Source organism: Pinus tabuliformis, chromosome 1_1 (assembly GCF_031772625.1).
Source record: "Pinus tabuliformis cultivar Carrire ecotype Pingquan chromosome 1_1, CPIR1, whole genome shotgun sequence".
In the NCBI taxonomy this organism is placed as follows: domain Eukaryota; kingdom Viridiplantae; phylum Streptophyta; class Pinopsida; order Pinales; family Pinaceae; genus Pinus; species Pinus tabuliformis.
In genome coordinates this window covers 424,146,419-424,165,033 of record NC_142297.1, presented here as the reverse complement: position 1 = coordinate 424,165,033, position 18,615 = coordinate 424,146,419, and the positions used below count along the sequence as shown (strand labels likewise).

The 18,615-nt window shown below is 36.0% G+C and overlaps 1 protein-coding gene across 2 annotated transcripts in view; it reads left to right on the top strand.

The window, feature by feature from the left end:
- Window positions 1-5,818: 5,818 nt before the first annotated feature.
- The window catches only part of LOC149213502 (uncharacterized), a 103,139-nt gene continuing 90,342 nt past the window's right edge, over window positions 5,819-18,615 (top strand). The window contains exon 1 of one of the 2 annotated variants that reach the window (XM_089392037.1): window positions 5,819-6,248. The gene's annotated coding sequence lies outside the window, so the exon portion shown is untranslated. The remainder of the gene's footprint in view (window positions 6,249-18,615) is intronic. The other variant, XM_089392036.1, reaches the window with a different exon arrangement.

Genomic DNA, 18,615 nt, shown 5'->3' with positions numbered 1-18,615 from the left:
AGGGTGACAATGCCCCTATTGCATACCTCGTCACCCAATACAGGGGGGATATTCAAATATTTTATTTAAGGTTTATGTTGAAATATTTTTGAAAAGTAAAAGAAATTACACATCTTTTTCACACATGAAAGTGAAAAAATATATTTATTTCAAATTAAAATTCTAGAGGATGTTTGTTTCTAATCATCCATAAACCTTGTTGAAATTGGTCACTTTCTGACTTGCTAATATTATATAACTGGGGATCCACCATATTAGATCTCATGCATTTCAATGTATTGAATGTCATCGATAGCCATTTGATCATAATCACTGCTAATACATTCATCTATGTCCTTGACATTTGTCTTTTTAACAAACACATTTGACATGGTTTTCTCAAACTACATCAATCATTGTTATCGTGGATTGAGACTTTGACAATCCCCCAATTACTCTTTCTACACACACACACACACCATGGAAACACTTGACACATCTCCTTCATTTTGAACAACACACACACTATGTATCAATAGAATGTTTCAGTGATACAATTCTTCACGAGATATTTTTTTTTTTTTTTTTTTAAATTGCATTTTTGAATGCATAAATGAATTTAGTTCATTGAAAATCCATTTGAAGGCTTGAATTGTGTAGAATACTTAGCTTAAACTTGAAATTCTAACTCTTTATGGGATTTTAAATAAAATTTACTAAAAAATATACTTGAAAAATGACCAAATTGTAAAATACTTGCACTATGCAAAATCCTTTTAACCACAATTTTATTTATTTATTTTCATTTACATAATTGATATTGACATTTATTTTCAATTGTTTTATGTAATATATACATAATGGACTTGAAATGTTTACTCAACATGAACATTGAAATATATTATTCATGAATCATGTTGTCCACATTAAAGTGTTTTTTAATTATCAATATATTTTGTTTATGGTCAAATATTCTATATATACATATATATACTTTCACTTTATATAAGTATATATGAACTATATTGAAATATATTAGTTAATATGGACACACACATACACACATAAGTTAAATTCTATTATCATAGAAACTTGACATCTGACCCTTCTCCTTGCTTGCCAGTAGCCTGCCACTTTGGAAATCAAAACACTAACAAAACAATAGGGTATCTATCCAAAAATGATATGAGTGTGAATCATATAAGAAAGACAAAACATAATAAGTTATACACTCATATGAACCCAAAAATCAGACTGTCTCCTAAAAACATAGGCACAATTTGAAATTAAACTATATGAATCAATCCTTAGGGGCTACCATCACATAAAAACCTAATAGAAGGAGAGGACCAAATCATGCAGATATTAGGAGGAGGCAAAGACGTCCACCTAGTCACCATCACTTGTACATGGAGCTAGAGTTATTGCATCCTTAATCCTTTTGAGATAGGTTCCCATTCTCTTGTAGTTGAGCACCACTTTATCCAACATTAACATAACATAAATTCTTCCTTTGCATAATTTTTGTCCATGATCACCCTCCCTAACATCATTTTCATTATCCAATAGAGGTCATTGGTTAACAAATACTAGTTTTGCCTACCACAGGTGTGCCTTGTGTCAAGCACCCAGTCTTCAATGTCCTTTAAAACCTATGAATTTGATAGACAATTCCTCTCCACTACAATGTGAGCTTCAATTTTTCATAATTCCTCTTAGACTATGACTGGAATATTCTCTCAAAATAAATGATTTAAGGTCTCAACCCTTGTTTTGGCTCGAGAACCACCAAACCCTCCTCAATGACATTAAGCTCATCATTGAAGCATGATGTCAACCAAAGAAACTCGGACCAAATACTCTCATAATAGAGAGGAAAGAAGACTCTTAGGCTCTAGAGAAGGCAGGGCCTTAAGGAAACCCTACCTTTGTGAAATCCCGACGGAGATGTAGGAGTGAGAAGGGCAACATGTAACAGTGGGAATATTAGCCCTGTCAACCAACCAAAGATTTAAAGCCATGAGTAGGTGCCTAAAGATGGAAATTAAGCACCTAGGACTAGAATGGATGAGGAAATGATGGGTTGGACATTGTCATCTAGCCTTCCTTGTATGTGACCGACGAACTTCCACTATGGACCACCCTTCCAAATTTATTGCACCCTCGCACTTGCCACGACTGAAAATAATTGCTCCCATGTTTTTTCATAATCATAGTTGGGTTGCCATGTTGATTGCCCTTAGTGGGCTAGGGTGACAATGCCTCTATTGCATACCTTGTCACCCAATACAGGGGGGATATTCAAATATTTTATTTAAGGTTTATGTTGAAATATTTTTGAAAAGTAAAAGAAATTACACATCTTTTTCACACATGAAAGTGAAAAAATATATTTATTTCAAATTAAAATTCTAGAGGATGTTTGTTTCTAATCATCCATAAACCTTGTTGAAATTGGTCACTTTCTGACTTGCTAATATTATATAACTGGGGATCCACCATATCAGATCTCATGCATTTCAATGTATTGAATGTCATCGATAGCCATTTGATCATAATCACTGCTAATACATTCATCTATGTCCTTGACATTTGTCTTTTTAACAAACACATTTGACATGGTTTTCTCAAACTACATCAATCATTGTTAGCCTGGATTGAGACTTTGACAATCCCCCAATTACTCTTTCTACACACACACACACACCATGGAAATACTTGACACATCTCCTTCATTTTGAACAACACACACACTATGTATCAATAGAATGTTTCAGTGACACAATTCTTCACGAGATATTTTTTTTTTTAAATTGCATTTTTGAATGCATAAATGAATTTAGTTCATTGAAAATCCATTTGAAGGCTTGAATTGTGTAGAATACTTAGCTTAAACTTGAAATTCTAACTCTTTATTGGATTTTAAATAAAAATTTACTAAAAAATATACTTGAAAAATGACCAAATTGTAAAATACTTTCACTATGCAAAATCTTTTTAACCACAATTTTATTTATTTATTTTCATTTACATAATTGATATTGACATTTATTTTCAATTGTTTTATGTAATATATACATAATGGACTTGAAATGTTTACTCAACATGAACATTGAAATATATTATTCATGAATCATGTTGTCCACATTAAAGTGTTTTTTAATTATTAATATATTTTGTTTATGGTCAAATATTCTATATATACATATATATACTTTCACTTTATATAAGTATATATGAACTATATTGAAATATATTAGTTAAGATGGACACACACATACACACATAAGTTAAATTCTATTATCATAGAAACTTGGCATCTGACCCTTCTCCTTTCTTGCCAGTAGCCTGCCACTTTGGAAATGAAAACACTAACAAAACAATAGGGTATCTATCCAAAAATGATATGAGTGTGAATCATATAAGAAAGACAAAACATAAGATACACTCATATGAACCCAAAAATCAGACTGTCTCCTAAAAACATAGACACAATTTGAAATTAAACTATATGAATCAATCCTTAGGGGGCTACCATCACATAAAAACCTAATAGAAGGAGAGGACCAAATCATGCAGATATTAGGAGGAGGCAAAGACGTCCACCTAGTCACCATCACTTGTACATGGAGCTAGAGTTATCGCATCTTTAATCCTTTTGAGATAGGTTCCCATTCTCTTGTAGTTGAGCACCACTTTATCCAACATTAACATAACATAAATTCTTCCTTTGCATAATTTTTGTCCATGATCACCCTCCCTAACATCATTTTCATTATCCAATAGAGGTCAATGGTTAACAAATACTAGTTTTGCCTACCACAGGTGTGCCTTGTGTCAAGCAACCAGTCTTTAATGTCCTTTAAAACCTATGAATTTGATAGACAATTCCTCTCCACTACAATGTGAGCTTCAATTTTTCATAATTCCTCTTAGACTATGACTGGAATATTCTCTCAAAATAAATTATTTAAGGTCTTAACCCTTGTTTTGGCTCAAGAACCACCAAACCCACCTCAATGACATTAAGCTCATCATTGAAGCATGATGTCAACCAAAGAAACCCGGACCAAATACTCTCATAATAGATAGGAAAGAAGACTCTTAGGCTCTAGAGAAGGCAGGGCCTTAAGGAGACTCTACCTTTGTGAAATCCCGACGGACATGTAGGAGTTAGAAGGGCAACATGTAACAGTGGGAATATTAGCCCAACCTGTCAACCAACCAAAGATTTAAAGCCATGAGTAGGTGCCTAAAGAGGGAAATTAAGCACCTAGGACTAGAATGGATGAGGAAATGATGGGTTGGACATTGTCATCTAGCCTTCCTTGCATGTGACCGACGAACTTCCACTATGGACCACCCTTCCAAATTTATTGCACCCTCGCACTTGCCACGACTGAAAATAATTGCTTCCATGTTTTTTCATAATCATAGTTGGGTTGCCATGTTGATTGCCCTTAGTGGGCGAGGGTGACAATGCCCCTATTGCATACCTCGTCACCCAATACAGGGGGGATATTCAAATATTTTATTTAAGGTTTATGTTGAAATATTTTTGAAAAGTAAAAGAAATTACACATCTTTATTAGACTATAAAATGCACATCTCAAATAAAAAATTAATTATCTAAAATTTGTTAAAATTATAATAAATTAATTTCTTATATTCAATAAACAAAAAAAGAAAAATAGAAAAAATTAAAAACATAGTAAAATTGACATTAAATATTATAATGAAATACTCAGATTAGAGAGTGTAAAGAAGAAGGTATATGAGAAAATATTTCCGGTCCTTTAGTTTTTCAAAAATATTTGTTATGAGTTATTTTCAATGACATTGAGACTCGTGTCATGTAAATTAAACATATTAATACTCTGTCATGTGAGTTAAACATGTTAATGGTTGGCATGGAATCATTTTCAAACTCTTTTAATTTAAAAGACAAAATGGACAATATTTTGGATGTAATCACAATTTTTTTTGTAAGTTTTTTGTCGACAATATTTTGGATGTAATCACATTTTTTTTTGTAAGTTTTTTGTTTGTTGACAAGATAAGACAATATTTTAAATCTAATCACAAATTTTTAGTTATAATTTTTTATTTTTATAAGTAACCAAAACCTAAGTTCTTATTGTGAGTTATTTTCAATAACGTTGAAATTGGTTTCATGAGAATTAAACATATTAATACTTCCCACTCAATAATTTTAAAATTCTTTTAATTTAAAAAAACCAAAATGGACAATATTTGAATCTAATCACACAATCATTTACCATAATGTTATAGTCTTTATAGGTGCAATCACCATATGTGAAATCACTCTTTAAAAGTTTTTCTTCAACTTTAAGTTAAATCTTTACTAAAATGAAATACAATATTATCTTTATTAAAATGAAATACAATATTATCTTTATGGGTGCAATCACTATATGTGAAATCACTTTTTAAAAGTGTTTCTTTAATTTTAAGTTAAATCTTTAATGATACAATAGAATAATTAAAAATTTATTGTTTTTCGCAATTAATACAATTTCTCCTTTTTAGATAATACCCGTAAACAAGTGTGACTCATCCTCAAAATTACTCTATTCACATAAACCTTAATCACAGAATCAAAATTAAAAAAAATATTTAAAACTTTAGTTTCAATAACAATAATTTAAGCAAATTACATAAAAATAAAAAACGTATAACCTCCTTTACGTCATTGAATGCGTCTGCGCTGTAATGGAGTCACTTGCTGTTCATGTTTCTGATTGAAAAGTGGCTCTCCGAATTCACCGGAGTGCTTTCCCTCGGTTTGACCCGAGGGAACCGAAAAATTGCACTTTGTATCAACCGTAGACAACACCCGAGAGTTTTTCCCCTGACGAAAGGACACCCCAACAGACACTAATATCCCTAATTTCCGCCGAATACCGCAGTGCCTCCACCTGTACACGTGTCCAACCGCTGTTATGATTTGACGTACAGCACGCGCATACTGTAATCCGGCAGTAAATCAATAGCAGAGCAACAGAGTCAATTCTTTCAGGGGGGAAGACACATGAATTTTGTTTGGGTGAAAATCACAAAAAAATGGTATTACAAATTTGCTTAAAAATAAAATGAAGGCCGAGCACTGCCTTTTGTATTCTGTAGTGTTGCGAGATCGAACAATGCTTCGGGCCAGAGCAAAAATCAAAAGCAGATCCTAGGTGGGTTTTGCCAGGTCCAAATTCCGTATCGAGGATTTCAACTGGGATTTAGCAGGTTTGAATTGGGTATGTACAGATATCGAGTGTTTAACATTTTGATGAGATTAGGCTTGCGTACAGTCCATATTCCAAGTAAATTTAATGTATTCTTGCTATTCTGTAACAAGTACTTTCAGTTTATTGGTTTTCTTTGCATTGGTTTGTTTTGCTTTTGATGGTCATTTCATGTGGCTATCTTTATCTTTATTTGTTTGTTTTCATATACTCACTACTCTACGTACAGTTCCATGCAGTATGAGCTAAATTTCTATAACGTGTGTACCTTGGCCAATGCCCATATGGCATTTGGCTTAAGTCCCATATTGATTGGTAGTTGGTTTTGAGCTATCGAGCTTCTCAGAGCCTGGAATTTGGGTCAAGTTCCTTATCCACAGGTAGTTGGTTTTGAGCTTTGGAGATCCCCGACCAAACCCAATAACGCCAATGAAATCAGAGTGTCCTGGTCTCACATTTTTGGGTTTATAAACCCGGCCATAAGTTTTTTTTGATAAATTGATAGGATTTTTGCCATTTCTGTAATGATCTATTACGATAATGAGAAAAATAATGGAGACCTTAGTTTGTTGGGTTTTTCTGTAAGGCATTTTGGATATTACATTATTTCAATTTAAATTTCAAAGGGTTGTCTGTTTTTACTCGTCCATAAACTCTGCTGACATTGGCCACTTTTCCGACTTGCTAATGCTGCGTAACTGGGGATCCACCGTATCAGATCTCATGATTTTCAATGTATTGAACGTCATTGATTGCCATTTCATCAGAATGACTGCTAAAACATTCATCTATGTCCTTGACGTTTGCCTTTTTAGCGAAAGCATTTTACATGGTTTTCTCAAACTGCGTCAATCTTTGTTAGTCTGATATGAGACTTTGACAATCGCCCAATTACTCTGAAAATTTTCTTACTAATCTATATTCAAGAATCAACACAGATTTCCCAGTAAAATCAATTTTTGCTAGTTACAATGATCCCGTGAAAAGTATACCCCAATCGTTTTACTCTTTTTGCTGGGTTTCTTCAGTCAATGCTTATCAGCGTTTGGAAAAATCACTCTGAAGCTTTATTTGGGCTAAATATTGAATGTGGCAAAGACTTTCATCAAGTTCACTGGAGCCTTTATTGCACAGTATTGGGGTGTCGAGGTCAATGCAACCAACGTGTAAAACCCTAATTCCTGTAATAAACAACGAGGAAAACACTAAGCGCCAGGGCACCAGAACATAAGACCCTATCAAGTGTGCATTAGAGCTGATCTATAAGTGCGTTAGGGAGAGAATCTATAAGTGTGTGTAGAGAGAAGATGCAACCCAAGAATAAGAAAGAAAACCCTTCAGATGGTGCCCATGGGCTAACTAAATAACTATGTTGCATGGGTTCCCGAACCCGGGGGTGGGGTTCTCAAACCCGTCCCGGGTTCTCGTCCCCAAGTATCGGATTCGGGTTCGGGTGCTTCTAAGAAGAACCCATAAGAACCGGGTTCTTCATTAAAAAAATTTGGGTTCTTTTGTCTTGACGGGTACAGAGAACCCTGATGATGGGTACTTGGAATGCCAAAATCAAGTTCTTTTGGGTTCTTTGGGGTTCTTTTAGTTTTTATATTTTATTTTTTAATTAATTTAATGAGCTTCCCCTAATATTCTAGGTAGCTAGTTCTTCATCTTGCGAGAGGAATTGGAGTACTTATGCCTTTATCCATTTAGTAAAGAGAAATATGTTGGGCTCAAAGAAGGCAAAGAACTTAGTGTACGTTCATAGCACACTTCGTTTGATATCTCGAAAAGACCCTGGATACGAGGGTCCTTTCAAGAGATGGGACCAATACACAAACGATGCTATGTGTGTGGACGAGGAGATACAACCAGATGGCCTTATTGAGCTACCTCCAATTGCTATGGATGAGCAAGAGCCTCAGGATGAGAGTGATCCCTACTTAGAGAGCATGCTAACTGAAGATCTGAGTGATGTTGATGACATCGCTTGAGGAAGCCATTGTTCACTATTAGGTATTTTTATTTTAGTATTTTAAAATTTCCCAGTTCTTGTTTGGAGATGCCTTAAGACAAATTTTGAATGTAGTATGACAATGGACATATATCATGATTCTTATTAATATGTAAACTCCAATTTGCACTTGATATCAAACTAGAAATTTTGAAATTTCATTGTGAATGTTGAATGTTCAATGATGTGCATGTTTAAATATTTAAAGTTTAAATCATAAATATTTTAATTTTCTTGTTTAAAGTTGAAAAATATACAAATTCATATATATTATAATTTATAAAATATAATATAATATATATATATATATATATATATATATATATATATATATATATATACCCCCGATGAATCCACGCACCTTGTTTCGAAAAATGGCGTACCCGTCCCCGTCCCCGAACCCACGTTTCCTAGCAACATAGCTAAATAATCACTTGCTTATTGGACCGATTGATTTGCAAAATAGCTCTTAAGTGTGTATTTTACTATGTTATACATAACTCAAGAGTTAGGATGCCCTTCCCAGGAGGGGTTATTGACCCACATAATGACTAGGTCGGTCTAAACCATCTAGCAGTATAATAAATTAATGTCAACTAGGTTGACTATAAGCCAAACCTTAGAAACACACTAACACAATAATAATGAGGGTGGCCATGGTTGTATGTGAAAATTATACCATCATTCCAACCTCCTTTAGCTGAACTGGAAGTCATGGAGAATAAGGATGAGATACAAATGAGAGAGTTGGTTCGTGAATACTCAACTTGATACAAAATTGACCGTGGAAGAATTACAAAAGAGTGAGGTTATGTATAACTTGAGTATCACTGAGAGAGCTTGAATGTAGCTGAAAAAGCTTGGATATAGTTCGAGAGTGGGCGTATGGATACTTAACTGGATTACATGTCAGAGATATTGAATAATGCTGAGAGAGTTCAAATATAAGTGAGTGGCTCTGTAGATACCTAGCCTGAATATAGATTGTCCTTAGCCAAGATACAAAAGTGAGAGTGAATTTATGCATATACCCAGCTCAAATTAAGGTCAGCCCAATTCACAAAACCCCCCTTAATTTGAACAAGAGACCCTTGGAGAGAAGACATTGTAAATATTTCAAGCTTAGGTGACAGCTGTCCTATTGTTCTCTGATTAATAACTCAAAAAAAAATTCAACAGCAAAAAATCAACTTTTTGAACATTGCATCAGTCACATTGCAGCTGGAATAATGAATAGCGGAATAAATAAAACACATACAAGGGGATGTATTCTTCTAATTGTCTTTTCATTCCTTTAATCAAAGCTTACAAGGTGACCTGTGCAGCCTACTTGAACCAGCAAATGTATGGTCACTAAAATCACCTCAAACAATAGTGTATGCTCCGTGTAAAAGAAAACACATACAAAGGGATGTATTCTTCTAATTGTCTTTTCATTCCTTTAATCAAAGCTTACAAGGTGGCCTGTGCAGCCTACTTGAACCAGCAAATGTATGGTCACTAAAATCACCTCAAACAATAGTGTATGCTCCGTGTAAAAGAGGGTTTAGCTACAGCCATACGGCGTACTCTGTTTCCGCCTTTCTTGGACAGCAAGCTTCTCCTTCTATCCTCTAAACACAGAAGCACAACTCCAATAATACAACGTACAGCTATATCTAAAAGCAAACTGTCAGATTTGAAGGTGTATTACCTATGCCTAGAGAAAAGGTGGTTACAACAGTATTAGGACTTGTACGATTTGCTGTTTTTCTCCTTCAATGCACCTTTCCTTCAACTCTCTTGGTTTCTTCTCATGTGTGATAGACTCTTCCTATCTTGTCCTCTTTTACTATGTTACCAGGATAATGACCTGGACAGGGATTCGGATACAGAGCCACTAGATTTTTGAAAAGCCAGGATACGTCAAGTACAAAAATATATAATAATATCTTTTAAATTAAAAAAAAAACGCATTTGCAGTTGAAAATTAAAATAATTCATGAATCAAAACATTAGAATTGAAGTCATTAGAAAATATATAAATCTGAACACTGAAATGATGCATCGGTGTTTACTGACATCTGCTCCTCAGTCTTCTCATGCTTGTGATGGTTCCATGTCTATCACACTGCATTTATAATTCAGGTATAAGTTGTAATTTATACTATATAGTACGTCATGCTAGTGACCAGTAAAACTGTAAAAGTAATATAGAACATGTTAGTGATAAGTAAAACTGTAAAAGTGATATAGAGCAACATTCTAAAAGATTATCTCCATATCTGTTAGCATATTATTAAAAGTATAAACTTAGTCATTACTCATGACATCTATATAAAAGTAACTTTATATTATTATAAAGTTTAAACTGTTATAATTATTGTTATAAAATTTATTATAAGTATTATTATTAAGTTGATATAATTAATTATTATTACAGCTATTATTATTATAAAGTTTAAACTATTATAATTACAAAGTTTATAATAATCTTTATAACAAAGCTTAAAGCTTAAAAGTTTAAAGTTTATAATTAAGTTTAAAGTTTATAATAATCTTTATAAGAAAGCTTAAAGTTTAAAATTTAAACTATTATAAAATAATATTATCAATATTAAAGTTCATATCATTATTATAATTTATAAATTTACTATATAAAGTATTTAATTATATTATGTCATTATTACTTTACTGAACTAATTTATATTTATAAACTAGGTTGCTGTTTTATTAATCTACTAAACTAACTAAACTAATTATATATTAATTTCAATCATTTATAAGATATTGGCCTACATCTACAACAAGCAAACAACCTCCCTACCTCCCTGCCAATGCCATATTTAAAACATCAACATGGTTCCACAACTTTGTGAAGGTAGCGTTTAGCACAGGTATAAAGAAAGATCTATTGAAGCATGTTGGTTCACTAAACGTATAAAGGACGTTACAAGTTGTTTTAGAAGATGAAGTTGTTTAATATAGTATATCCAAAAAAGAGCAACATCATAATGTGGAGAGGAAAGATCCTCGATTATATGCGGAGAGTCATCTTTAATAGAATCATCTATTAAAGATAATGGGATAGATCTATGAGTGAAAATCACATTAAAGAAGGTGAGAAAGCAATTAGCTTCCATTTGCAAGCTAGTGGTCACAAGCACAGAAATGTCACCGTGAACCAACTCCAATAGTTGAGAAGCATGCCTTGCATTGCCAACCAAAGCATGCATTATAAAACCACAACACTTGGAACAAAAAGAGCATCTCCAAATGTGGTGGGGTACTTAAGGACTTCATCAAAAATAACAATTGTGCTTTCAATCATTGCATGAGTAAAATGATCATATAGATATCACCTTGACGAGGGGCCATGTACATGATCCAAACATGTTGAAATTTAAAACTGAGAAGTCATGCCTTGAATATTTGTAGAAAACAGTTTTATTGGGTTCATTCACTAACCTTTGTTCCAAAAAAGGACAATGGTTTGCTCTGGCGAAATATCATAATCAACACCATTTAGGTGGGGAAATGACCATTTTGAATCCATACGTGTCAAGTCATCTTTATAGACCCAAAAATATGAGAGTACCAACTTGTTTTGGAAATGTGCGATGCACTTCAACAAATTTGTAGCATATATCAATTGAAAAATGGAGGAGAGTGAGTGTGCTAGTCTTTGGATAGGGTATAGATCCTAAAAACCCTAGAGTATTAACCTCTTATGGAAATTTGATCTAGACCTAAACAAATTTGCATTATATTGTAGATTTTTATTGTAGATTCAAACTGTAGATTGTGATATGCTAAAAGAATTGAGTTGAATCTACTCTACTCATCAATGAAAACTAAAATTGATCGATGAAATCACGAAGCAAAAAAGGAAGAATTTCAATCACACAGAACACAATAATTTTCTGGGGAAAGTCTCAGCTAAAAACTTCTGCTATTTGTATATAGCATTAACTAGAAGATCTGAGAAGAAAATACAATGCTTGTTCAACCTGAACAATCTCTGCATAAGTACAATCTATCTCACTGCTTCACAAATAAGCTCAAGCCAATACTTAGCCAAATTTGCTGCCTTCCAAGCCCCTACTTCCTTGCGTTGTTCCCTCGGGAATTAGCCCATATTTAATTGGGAAACTCCTCACTCATAACTACACAATTCGTCAATAGGCTTTCCTCTGATTGCATGCACTATCGGCTTAATTTAGATGATTTTACCACTGATAGTACACTGTCCCTGAACTCTAATCTCAACTGGGTCTTCCTTTGAATTGACATGCATGAGTTATTTATGAGTGAATTATCAGTTATCTGATTGATCACTGCATGTGAATTAAATCCAATTTAATTCACTCGATCTCTCATTAGTTCATCCATTAGTTAGAACTAGTTTAACTGAATTTAACTTAGTTAAACTGAATTAAATAATTACAACTCAATAAGAACTCAACCTGGGCCCCTAAAATTTAGGTATCACGATTCACTCTACATGACTCTAGATAGATTTCCAATTCGAATTTACTAAGCCAACTAAGTCAACTTAACCTAGTTCACTGTTACAAGTTGCTATGAGAATAGAATTACAATTTAATTCCTAATTTAATTCAAGGACATTAAATTAGGATTTTCTTGTTGTTATTTTTAACATTCCCTCTTAACAAGAAAAGGATTATTTGCTACCTCAATCCCACCTTTGTGAAACTCGAATTTGCATCTTGACAATGCCTTTGTTAAAATATCTGCATCCTGCTCCTCTGTAGGAACGTACTCCAGCAACATGATTTTCCTCTGCACACAATCTCATAGATGACGATACTGGATGTCAATATGCTTGGACCGATCATGAAAAATTGGATTCTCATAGAGCTTGATACAACTCTGATTGTCATAGTAAATCACTGTTGGATCCATTTGCTGACCAAACAACCCAACAAGGATCTTCCTCATCCAGATAGCGTCACAAGATGCTTGACTAGCAGCTATGCACTTTGCTTCTGCTGAACTGAGTGCAACTGGTATCTGCTTCCTACTGTACCCAGAAACTACTGTTGACCCAATGCTAAAGATTCCCCTTGATGTGCTCTTCCTGTTGGATGGACTCCCTGCCCAATCTACATCTATGAAGCCTTGAAGCTTCACTCCCTCTGTTCGTTTGTACCAAAGACCAAACTGAGTGGTGCCTCTGAGGTATCTCAACACATGTTTAGCTGCCTTCCAATACAATTTGGTTGGCTTAACCATGGCTTGACTAAGTTGTTTAACTACAAAACACATGTCCGGTCGTGTGTTCACCAAATACATAAGTGAACCCACAAGCTGTCTATAAATAGTAGCTCCACTACTTCACTCGAAGTAGCATCCTCCTTCCTCCAGTTACCTGCTAGGGGAATCTCCATTGGTTTGCTGCTCTCCATGTGGAACTTCTTCAGTATCTTGTTGGCATACTTGCCCTGAGAGACAAACAGTGCCTCATCTCCTTGCCATACCTCCATACCAAGAAAGTAATGCATGAGCCCCGAGTCCGTCATCTCAACTCTCTCGCGAGATCCTCTTTGCAAGATGTAATTAGCTTCTCAACCTGTCAGAATCAAATCATCGACATATAAAACTATAATCAACAATTTACCTTCAACCACAATATGGTAAAGGTTCGCATCTACTTCACTTTTGGTGAAGCCCAACCCGACAAAATAACTGTCAATTCTGGTGTACTAAGCGCGGGGTGTTTGTTTCAGTCCATAAAATACTCGCTTAAGTTTGCATACATGTGACTGTCTGTTGAAGGTCCCAAATCCTTCCAGCTACTCAATATACACCTCTCCCTCAATGATGCCGTTGAGGAATGTTGTCTTTACATCCATATGATGTATCTTCCATCCATCTATGCGGACAATGCTAGAATATATTTGATTGATGAGTACCTTGCTACAGGAGCAAAATGTCTTATCGTAATCAATTCCCTCCACCTGAGAGAACCCTCTGGCCACAAATCTGGCCTTGTGTTTCTCCACACTCCCGTCTACTGCTTGCTTTACCTTGTAAAGCCATATGGAACTCACTACTGACTTGTATGCTGGTCTTGGGACCACTTCCCAAACATTGCTTTTGATAATGGAGTCATACTCCTCGACCATGGCATCAACCCACACTGGTTGTTGTACCGCTTCCTCGAATGAGGATGGTTCAATCTTTACACTCTCACTCATCAGAGCCATGTAGCCGGTGTACTGCTCGGGTGACCTCCTCTGCCTACACTGTGATGTGGGTGCTCCCACATTCTCTCTAGCATCATGCAACACTCTGTTAGCGTCTCTGGTGCACTTTCTCCCATCTCTGGAAGTCTCTGCATGAGTGGGTGTTTCCACTCTCTGCTCCTCGGCATGTGGCTACTCCACATCATCATGAGGTTCTTCCTTTGGAGCTAAAAGCTCCTCAACTGCATGTAACTGAAGCTCCCTCTCAAGGGAACATCTCATGGCCTTCTCTTCATCAAACTTCACATCTCTACAAACCACTGTTATCCTGTTGGATGGTAGGTACACCTGATAGTTGTGAGGTGTATTAGTGTACCCCACAAATATGCCCAACTTAGCAGTTGGCTCTAGCTTTTTTCGTGCATCCTTGGTAACATGACAGTAGACTGATGAACCAAAGATCATGAAGTGTGCCATCTGGTTTCTTACTTGAAAAAACTTCTTCTGGTGTACTCATCCCGAGAATTTGATGATGGCTTCTATTCTGCAAATAAACATTTGTGTTGCATGCTTTAGCCCACAAGTGCAACGATAGGCCCTGATCATTTTGTTGAAGAATATAGGGCAAAGTCGTGTAGTGTGATTCTTCGTTACTTGATAACAATTTGTGGAGTCTTTTTACTTTTTTTCTTAGCTTATTCTTCTTCTTCTTCTTCTTATTAGTGCATATGTGTGTACCGCATCAAATTGCTACCAAAACAAGAACACAAGATGTTGGCTCTCTGCCACGGCCAAAACCTCTCTTCTCTTGAGAGGAAAACCCTTTAGTGAATTTCTCTTATTGAAGCTTCTATTGATCAATGCCAAACCCTAGACCCCTGACAAAGAGATCCTCCAAGCACAAGTCAAGTCTTCACTCCTTTCTGCACCATATACCCTGGCACTTCTTTCGGCACTTTGTTTTCCGACACTTCGTCCTCCTTCTTTCGACACTTTGTTCTTCTACTCCTTAGTAGGCTCTCTTATACTAGTTCTAGAAGAGACACTAATCTTTGATCCTTAGTGAGATCTTTCACCAAGGGTATACCTTCTTTCTCTTGACCCAATCGAGCTTCTTCTTGATGTATAGTGCAGATTTGATATAGTGGTACTGCAACCCTGCCTTCTCGCATGTGTGGGAGGTTTCCTTTAAGCTTTTAGCTCCTTTTTCCTTCGCTAGAGAGACCCTCTTCTTCGCTTGAGTATGAGGCCTAATAGGCCTAAGTCACTAGCCCAAACAAAGAAGAATATATAACTGTGATCTCACTGCTGTTATAGCTGCGGACTGTCCTTCATTTCCTCGCACATGTGACTGTGTATACCCTAGAAATAGTCCCTCAATCTTCGCTGTTCTTCCTCCTTACTTCGCTGCCCTAGTAGACCCTTTACCTCTACTTCCTTCGTTCTTCTTGTCCTCTCTTTTTCTTGCGGATTTCAGAGCTTGAGTAGTGCGTTGTATTTGGAGTGGACAACCTCTATAAATAGAGGACTGTCCCTCCATTTAGGCCGACTTGATTGATTGTTTGTAGGCCGACTTTGAGGGTTGTTTGGATGCTGATTTGTTGAGCAGACTTCAGATAGTTTTCATGGTGGTGTAGCATGCTTGAAGGAGCTTCTTGATGGTGCCATTGCATAGGAGTAGACTTGACTTTGCTTGGAGGTTATCCCTTTGACTTAAATATATATTTATACATGGTGTAACATGCCCTTAAGGCCTTCAATATTTTCTTTTGACTATTTGACTTACCTATAGCACTTTTACATGTGCTAGACCTATTTCAATGAGCAAGAAACTCATTGACATATATTATAAAATAATATTTCTTTTCTTGAATAAGTACAAATATCAAAAGTACATTTATGAAGACCGAACCTAGTTACACTTTCCTTCAACACATGTAACATCGCCCATGCCGCTCCCATAATACTTTTGTTTATCCTTTCAGCCACCCCATTCTGCTGTGGGTTATGAGGTGCTATCAACTCTCGTCGAATGCCTTTTGTTGCACATAAGTTATTGAATTCATTCAACACATATTCTCCACTGTTATCACTTCTGAGAGCTTTAACTTTCCTGCTAGTATCTTTCTTAACAAGTGCTTTAAATCCACAAAATTTAGCGAGCGTTTGATCTTTCTTCTGCATGAAGAAAATCCAACACTTACGAAAAAAATCATCAACAAATATTACATAATACTTGTGCTTGGCTGTGGATACTGTCGAGAACGGTCCACACACATCTGAGTGAACTTGATCAAGGATCTCTTGCGCTCGACTGTCTTTATCACGAAAGGAAGCTTTGATGTACTTCCCCAATGTACACCCTTTGCACGTGTCTCTCTGCTCTAGTGTACCCTTGGGAAGTCTTGTAGAAATTTGCTGCATGATCTTCAAAGCTCCATGGTGCAAGTGACCAAATCTTCTTTTCCACAATTCACCGATATCTCGACTTTGCACCTTCTCTACTTTAGTGTTCAAAGCAATACAATCTTCTACCTCCAATTTGTAGAGGTTCTTCACTCAAACCCCGATTCGCTTCACATGTTTTGTGGCTATGTGACGAAGGAAAGCCTTTCCCTTGCTAAATATCACATCATAGCCACGATCCTCCAACATGGCAACATAAACCAAGTTCTTCTTCAAACTCGAAACATACATGACATCTCTCAATGTGAGGGGAGAACCAGACTCCCTCTGAAAGGTAACAATACCGATGTCGGTTGCGCTATGCCTCCCATCACCTCCCATCTCGATGCGCATTTGGAGGTCCTTCTCCACCAAGTTACTAAAGAGCTCTTTACTGCCAGTCATATGGAATTAGGTTCCATTATCCAGGTACGAGACACTACCCATCACCGATGACACAATGCAAGCGATGAGGGTGAAATCCAGTTCGAATTGTGAAGCAAGATCTTCACTTGCTGCTCCTCTTGAGGGCTTCTTACTGACTTCTTGTGTGGACACTTTGTAGCATAGTGTCCCAGCTCGTGACAGTGAAAACATTTAATTTTCAACATGTCCTTCTTCTTACCGCCCTGATTGGAATCTAATTTGGAATGGGATGACTTCCCCTTCACTTTCTTCGCCTTTCCAGCTCTTGGGAAGTCCTAGAAGTGCTAGGCTCACTAGATCGTCTTCTGCAACAATAACCCCGACACTTCCAAGCTCATCCCGACATTGGGTGAACTTGGTCAAGTACTTCGGAATTGAGTCGCCCTTCTCCATCTTGATCTTTTTGAGCTTGTCCTTCAATGCCAACTTCCTATGGTCACTGCTGTTTTGAAACAGGTATGTCAATGCCTTCCACATTGCAAATGGAGTTTCCTTACCGTGGAGATTTGAGACAATATGATCTCGAACTCCTTCTAGGATAATCCTTCTCGCCTTTGCCACACACTTTCTCCATTCTGCCAGATCTTTAGCATCAAATGTTGGAGGCTTTGGGATATCATGATCTATGAATTCCTTCAGCCCATTGTCTTCCAACACTGCCTCCATCATGTCCTTCCAAGCTATGTAATTCGAGCTACCCTCAAGGGCATACTCAAGTCTCAAACCGTAGAATGACATCTTGTTGGCTCTGAAGTATGAAACTGCAAATTCGATTTCACCTGCACAACAAATTCGTATTATCCTCTTTTATAGTGATTTCAGCTCTGATACCATGTAGATTTTTATTGTAGATTCAAATTGCATATTGTGATATGCTAAAACAATTGATTTGAATCTACTCTACTCATCAGCGGAAACAAAAATTGATCGATGAAATCACGAAGCAGAAAAGGAAGAATTTCAATCACACATAACACAATAATTTTCTAGGGAAAGCCTTAACTAAAAACCCCTGCTATCTGTATATTGCATTAACCAGAAGATCTGAGAAGAAAATACAATGCTTGTTCAACCCGAACAATCTCTGCACAAGTACAATCTATCTCACTGCTTCACAAATCAAATCAAGCCAATACTTAGCCAAATCTATTGCCTTCCAAGCCCCTACTTCCTTGTGCTGTTCCCTTGGGAATTAGCCCATATTTAATTGGGAAATTCCTCACTCATAACTGTGCAATCCATCCATAGGCCTTCCTCTGATTGCATGCATCATCGATTTAATTTAGATGATTTTACAACTGATAGTACATTG